Genomic DNA, 6,000 nt, shown 5'->3' with positions numbered 1-6,000 from the left:
TTATGAAACCTTATTTACCATTTCAAAAAAAACCCATACCTTCAATGATAAAATAGCGGTTTTCAGTCTATAAATCACCAACAATACACGGCTATATCTTTTCTTTACATTTGGGCACCTTGTATCATCTGCTGAATAGGAGAAACACACCCCCTGCTCACCACATACACACACCCATACATGCACAATTTATGAATGGCTGGGCTAATAACAAACAGGTATCCCAAGATGGGAAATAAAGTTTATTACTCACATAGTAAACAGGAAGTAGATTCCTCCAAAGATAAGGGCTCAGGTTATGTCTGGAGAGAAACAAGAAAAATAAAAAATGAGATGGGTGTGGCTTAAAGATTTTATTATGATTATGAGATGGAGTGAGTGGGGTGATGTACTGTGATTTGAATTTCCACCTGTCACCTGAAACAGAGGGTATGCAGGGGGAGTGGATGGAAGCGTTTCTGATCTGATTACTCATTATGTAGAGAAAGGGGGAGGGGTGGCAACTTGAAAACTTTCATCTTGCTAACATCAAAAATGGAATCTTTCTATTGTATACTTCTGTATGTGCCTCATTCATAGTGATGATGTGTTGAATCGTAAGCTTCTCAGCACTTCACTATGACTTCAATGTAACTATATCTTAAGTTCATCCTGAACACCATTATTTATTATTATTTTACTATCTCCTTTACATTTATGGCATTGTTTTGGGTTGTGTTCCCTATACAGGTAAGTTATAGAATATGTGAATTTCATTATAGTATAGGAAACATTGTAAAAGTCTTGTTCTTAAAAAGTGTTATTGGGCCTTATAGGTTTGAGAATTTCTGAATTAAAATGTGGGTGTTTCTGAGACTTAGAAAAATGGGTAAGGAGGAGTAGGGAAAACAAAGGGGCATTCAGTAATGACATTTTCCAAAGTAAAAGATGTACTATTATTCCTCAAGTGAAATTTATTATCCGAACTTTTTATACATATCTATACTTACCCACGTTTAGATGGCTTTTGGAGCGAGATGCTGTATCCTGAATCTTTCAAGGAAAGACCTTGGTTGAACAAGCTAGGCTGCAAATTTTAAAAAGAAACAGAAGAAAAATCAGTATATGCCAGATGGCTTCCATAAACCCAGCTGGTGATCCATGAATTTGGAGGCCTTAGGCTGGATTAACTGCCTTAAATTTTTTAATTAATTGCTTTAAGGAATTGATTTATAACCACTGAGTACTACTGTGTAGCAACCAAGATGTTATTTCACAAATAACTACAGAAAATACACACTTGGAATTAACAAACTGCACAACACAGGTTAGGGAAATCATTGATAAAGATATTCTATTTATTCAAGAATTTGGAGTGATAAGATTAAGTGGTCTACATAGGGAAACAAAAAGTCTGTATAATTGAGTCCTGAAAAAAAGTTCTGATGCTGTACAGTCATTCTAAAACTCTGTAAACTTCATTTTGGTTGGGTCGTGGACAGAGATGATGATATTTTTGCAGCTTGCAATATTTTGCTTAATGGGAATGGGTTCTAATAAAGTGGATCATATGCAAGTCATATAATATGTCACTTTAAAGGGTTGGCATCTTTTCAGCATGGATGCAAACAAAAGGTAGGTTATTTCTGTATTGATCACAGTGTTCATATTTCTGTTCCATTTAATCTCTCCAGGAAAGGAACATTATTTAGCAATGAATCTGATTGAGACCCAGGGTGTTCTTTATTTGCTGGTGTAGATAAAGGCTGGGGGCTCTGTAGGCTAGAATTCAGTTATTTGTCATTATTTTTTTTAAATCATGTGATTGTGCATAAGAAGATGTGGGGATTTTACAGCATCATATTATTTTAAATACATAATGAGGTGACAATGGTTAGTGAAGTTACATAGGTTTTAGGCATATAATTCTATAATACATAACCAGTGTCACCCCAATAAACTTAAAAATAAATAAATATGATATTCATGTTTTGAAAACACCCTATCCTTATTGCTAATTTGTGTTTTAATTCCTGTGTGCTCCAACAAAGAAGGGAAGGTTCCATACAGCAATGTCAGATAAAGCTATAAAGTATATGGGTAGATAAATGTAACTCAAAAATTTAACATCTGTCCTTTTTTGTTTTTTGATCCAATCCCTACAGTCTCTCAGCTTTCTAAACATTCCTTGGTTTATTCATCTACCTACAAATAGCTCTTAACTACGAAGATCATTTGAAAGTTTTACCAAGCATGTGGAGAAAGGTGGGTGTAGTGTTTAGGTTTAAAATAGTATCTTATGTAAGTCTCTGATGGAGCTTCTCCCAAATAACTGATAAATTACCCTGGGACAGAAAGATACAGCAGGGGAAAAAAAAAGTCACAAAGAGAGAATTCTAGGTCTAATTTTCTAACGTTAGCTATAACTTGTCTAGAATTTCTAACAATTTAGGAAAATGTATCATGAAACAGAAAAGTAGGCTCATGATTCCATGACAATGATGATGATGATGGCGAGGAGGAGGAGGAGCAGGATGATTAGTGTTGATGGTATACAGTGTAAGACCAGACACTTTTTTTTTTCTATTTGTAATTATATAGGTGCTTGACTTAGGCTTTGATTGCCTCTATATCCTTGACAAAGAGGCATCCACTTCAAAAAGAGCTAGTAACTCTAATAAGCATACTGCCACAGACAGGAGTAGATAAAGCGCCAGGCCACTTCCACACCCAAGGCTCCTTCCTTCTAGAGGTCTTAGTTGGTTTAAATAACTGAGCATTTGAGCTTCTTGTTTTTCTGTTTGTTTTGTTTTTGTTTTTATCACTTCCCATGTTTTAAATTCACTGATAGAGTGAACTCGCAAAACCATAGTCCCCTAATCTAGACACCAACAAAGGCAGAACCCCAGGCTGTTTTTTCACTCGCTCTCTTCTCTCTTTCTTCTCTCTCTCTCCCCCTGTCCCTGCTCTCTCTATACCTGCCATCTTGCTGTGTGGCACCGGTGTGCTGTGTAATTTCCAGGTCTTGTAAGTAATAAACCTGTATCTTTTCCAAGTTTCCTGATGGTTAGTGCCGAAGGGTTTCTTGCAATTGTAAGAAACACAAGGGCTGATCCAACCACAGCATTGGTTATTGATAAGCTGAGACCAGTACAAAGCATGGTAGTAGTTATGCTATTAGAAATGTTAAAATAATAATAATTGGAGGCCTAGTGGCGGGGGGATATATTTGATTTATCTTAGACTATTCTTCCTTATATAATACTGCACTTCTCTCACAGAAAATTGGGTAGCTGGGATAATTAGCAGACATTTGGTTCTGTTCTAAACATCCATAGGGACATGTGGTCCATGCAAAAAGGTCCTTGAAATCTGGTCCTGTCAAAAATCTCCGTGAACATATTTGGTGCATGCCAAGTGGTCCCTGATATTGGGTCCTGTCAGAAACGTCCACAATTGGGAAACATCCCTGAGTTCAAACAGTCCCTAACATTTACTTGTACTTGGTTTATCAGATGAACACAGTAAAAATGCTATTTTTCGTTTTCTTCAACCAATAGTTTTATCGTGGCTATATTGCCATAATAACCCTTCTTGCCTTAGCTGGTAATGGGACATGGGGTTTAGGTGGACCAAATGTCTTCGTGAGCATTTTGAACAGGATCAAATGTCCCACAAGGAACCTGGTCTATATTGTATAGCAAGTGCTTTTAGGGGAAGACTTCTTCCTCAAGTCGCAGTAGCTCTAATTACCAGAACCTGGCTTGGTATCATTAGCCAGGCGCTGGTGTTCGTGGTTTGGCTATCACAACTAGAACACAATATTTTACTACTGAACACCATTTATTTCACTCAACACCAACAGCTGACAAGGCCACTCTGCGATGGCCTAAAAGATAAATAACATAATTCTGTATTCATATCAAAGCCCAAACATGTAGCAGACAATAAAAAAATGAACAAATTGTTCCCTTTTCTGACTAACATGATTATTGTGTCTTTACCAACTACAGATTCACCCTGTTTTCTTCTTTCTTCCTTCTAGATGTAACAAGTCACCTAATAATATTAGACTTATCCCCCCTTCATAAATCTAAGGGTCCCACGTCCTTGAACCCTCCTCCAATCACCTACCCTAAATTCAAATTCAATATTAATTTCTTTCTGATAGTTCCTGTGTAAATAAATGAGGACCAATCAAACGAAACAAAAAGCAAAGGTTATTTATTCAGAGCTTGCTATACAGCAAAGAAGTCAGCCACCATCACCTCCATTCTGGCAAAAACTGAAAGGCAGGCAGAGGAGTCAAAAGATTTTGTAGCCAAAAAAAAAAAAAAAAAAAAGAAAACAAAAACAACAACAACAACAAAAATCTCTGCCATTATGTGAGCACTCTAGGACTATTTAGTCCAGATAAGCCTTAGTATTCGTAATGTCTAAATAGAAAGAAGAAAATATATTTAAGGGTTTGAGGATAGTGAAAATAGCATTTACGTAATAGTCTGTGTTACTATACTAGTTACAAGATAAAGAAGAAAAGCCTTGATAACAACAAGAAAGATACCAAAACAAAAATGAAGTATGATGCTCTTTGTAATTTTTGGTATGAATTAGGGTCTTTAAAATTTAGCTTACAATATAAAAATAATGTCATCAAAATATTAGGGTTTGAGTAAGAGCACTGTAAATTGAAAATTCTTATAATGCTACCAATAATAGAAATATGGTAGCTAAAATGATAATTTTCAGATTTTCAACTAACTTTAAGAGCTTAGACAAAAGATTTAGTTAATTAATAAATAATTTTTACACGACTGGATGATTCCTAAGTAAAAAAATGATATAAAACTCTAGTCACTAAACATTAATTTAGTAAAATTTACTCTGATTTCTTATAAAATAAAACATGAAAATAAATTTGCATATTATATATGTACATATAATTTATGTGTTTATTTTGTTGCCTCAAATTTCTTAAAATAATGTTAAATAAAATGCATAATAATGAAACAGATAAACCATACTCAAGTTTTCTCTTAAATCTAAAAACAAAATGTTATTTGGTTAAATATAATCATTAATATAAATGATTGATTATACACATCTAAAATAAATACAAATATATATGCATAATACATATAACACACAATCACAGACACAGTGTGTATAACTTTCGAGTTTGTTTCTTAGAAATAATATAGTACAGTTTTTCTAGATAGTAAATTTCAATCATTTTTCCGGCAACCGGTTGGTGAGAGGAGAGCAAAGAACAAAATTCCTGAAAATTAGCCTAGGAATTATACGTGTTCATACATCTTCCAGCGGCATAGTTAAGAAATACAGTTGTCAGTTGTATAAAATAAAATCAGCTAATAAATGAGATCAAATCCATAGATTAGAATGAATATCATTTGTAGTGAGAAAAAAACCATGCAAAGAGGACGTAAGCTGGCCAAAAATAAGTAAATCTACAGAAAAATATCTTTTGTTACTTAAAAGATCATCGGCAATTTATTTTTAGATTGGTAGAGAACTCACTAAGCATGTTAAATTACCTTGACACAGAGTTATTTTAGTATTTATTTAGGGGTTCCCTAAGACCTGAACATAAATTTAAGAGTCCATCCAATGTAAAATGTTTGAGGAAGGCTACTACAGAATCATGAGAGTGACAACTATAATTTCACAAAACAACATAGGTAAGTCTGATAAAAGTAACGTTGAGCATAAGAAGTCAAAACAGAAAGAGTATATAGTATGTGATTCCATTTATAGGAAGGGCAAAAACAAGAGACATTTTAAGTCTTTCAGGATAAGGTTTATGTTTGAAAGGAGCAGTGTCTGGAAGGGGATAAGAGGAATCTTCTGCAGATTGTGTCTTTATCTTGTGCAGATTAATCAGATATGTTCGTTTGATGAAAATTCATTCAGCTATACGCTTACCAATTTGTGCACTTTATAGGGCACTGCATATTAAACATCAACAAAATTTATAAAAGTAAACACACCAAAACAACATAC

The 6,000-nt window shown here is 34.3% G+C and overlaps 1 long non-coding RNA gene across 1 annotated transcript in view; it reads right to left on the bottom strand.

The window, feature by feature from the left end:
• Nucleotides 1–250: 250 nt before the first annotated feature.
• LOC141572842 (uncharacterized) overlaps nucleotides 251–6,000 on the bottom strand; it is a 152,960-nt gene continuing 147,210 nt past the window's right edge. The window contains exons 2-3 of the long non-coding RNA XR_012498335.1: nucleotides 990–1,066; nucleotides 251–302 (exon numbers count right to left, since the gene is read on the bottom strand). This is a non-coding gene — a long non-coding RNA (uncharacterized LOC141572842). The remainder of the gene's footprint in view (nucleotides 303–989; nucleotides 1,067–6,000) is intronic.

This window comes from Rhinolophus sinicus, linkage group LG07 (genome assembly GCF_036562045.2).
Source record: "Rhinolophus sinicus isolate RSC01 linkage group LG07, ASM3656204v1, whole genome shotgun sequence".
Taxonomy (NCBI): Eukaryota; Metazoa; Chordata; class Mammalia; order Chiroptera; family Rhinolophidae; genus Rhinolophus; species Rhinolophus sinicus.
Note: the sequence above shows the minus strand (reverse complement) of the source record. Positions and strands in the feature narration are given on the sequence as shown.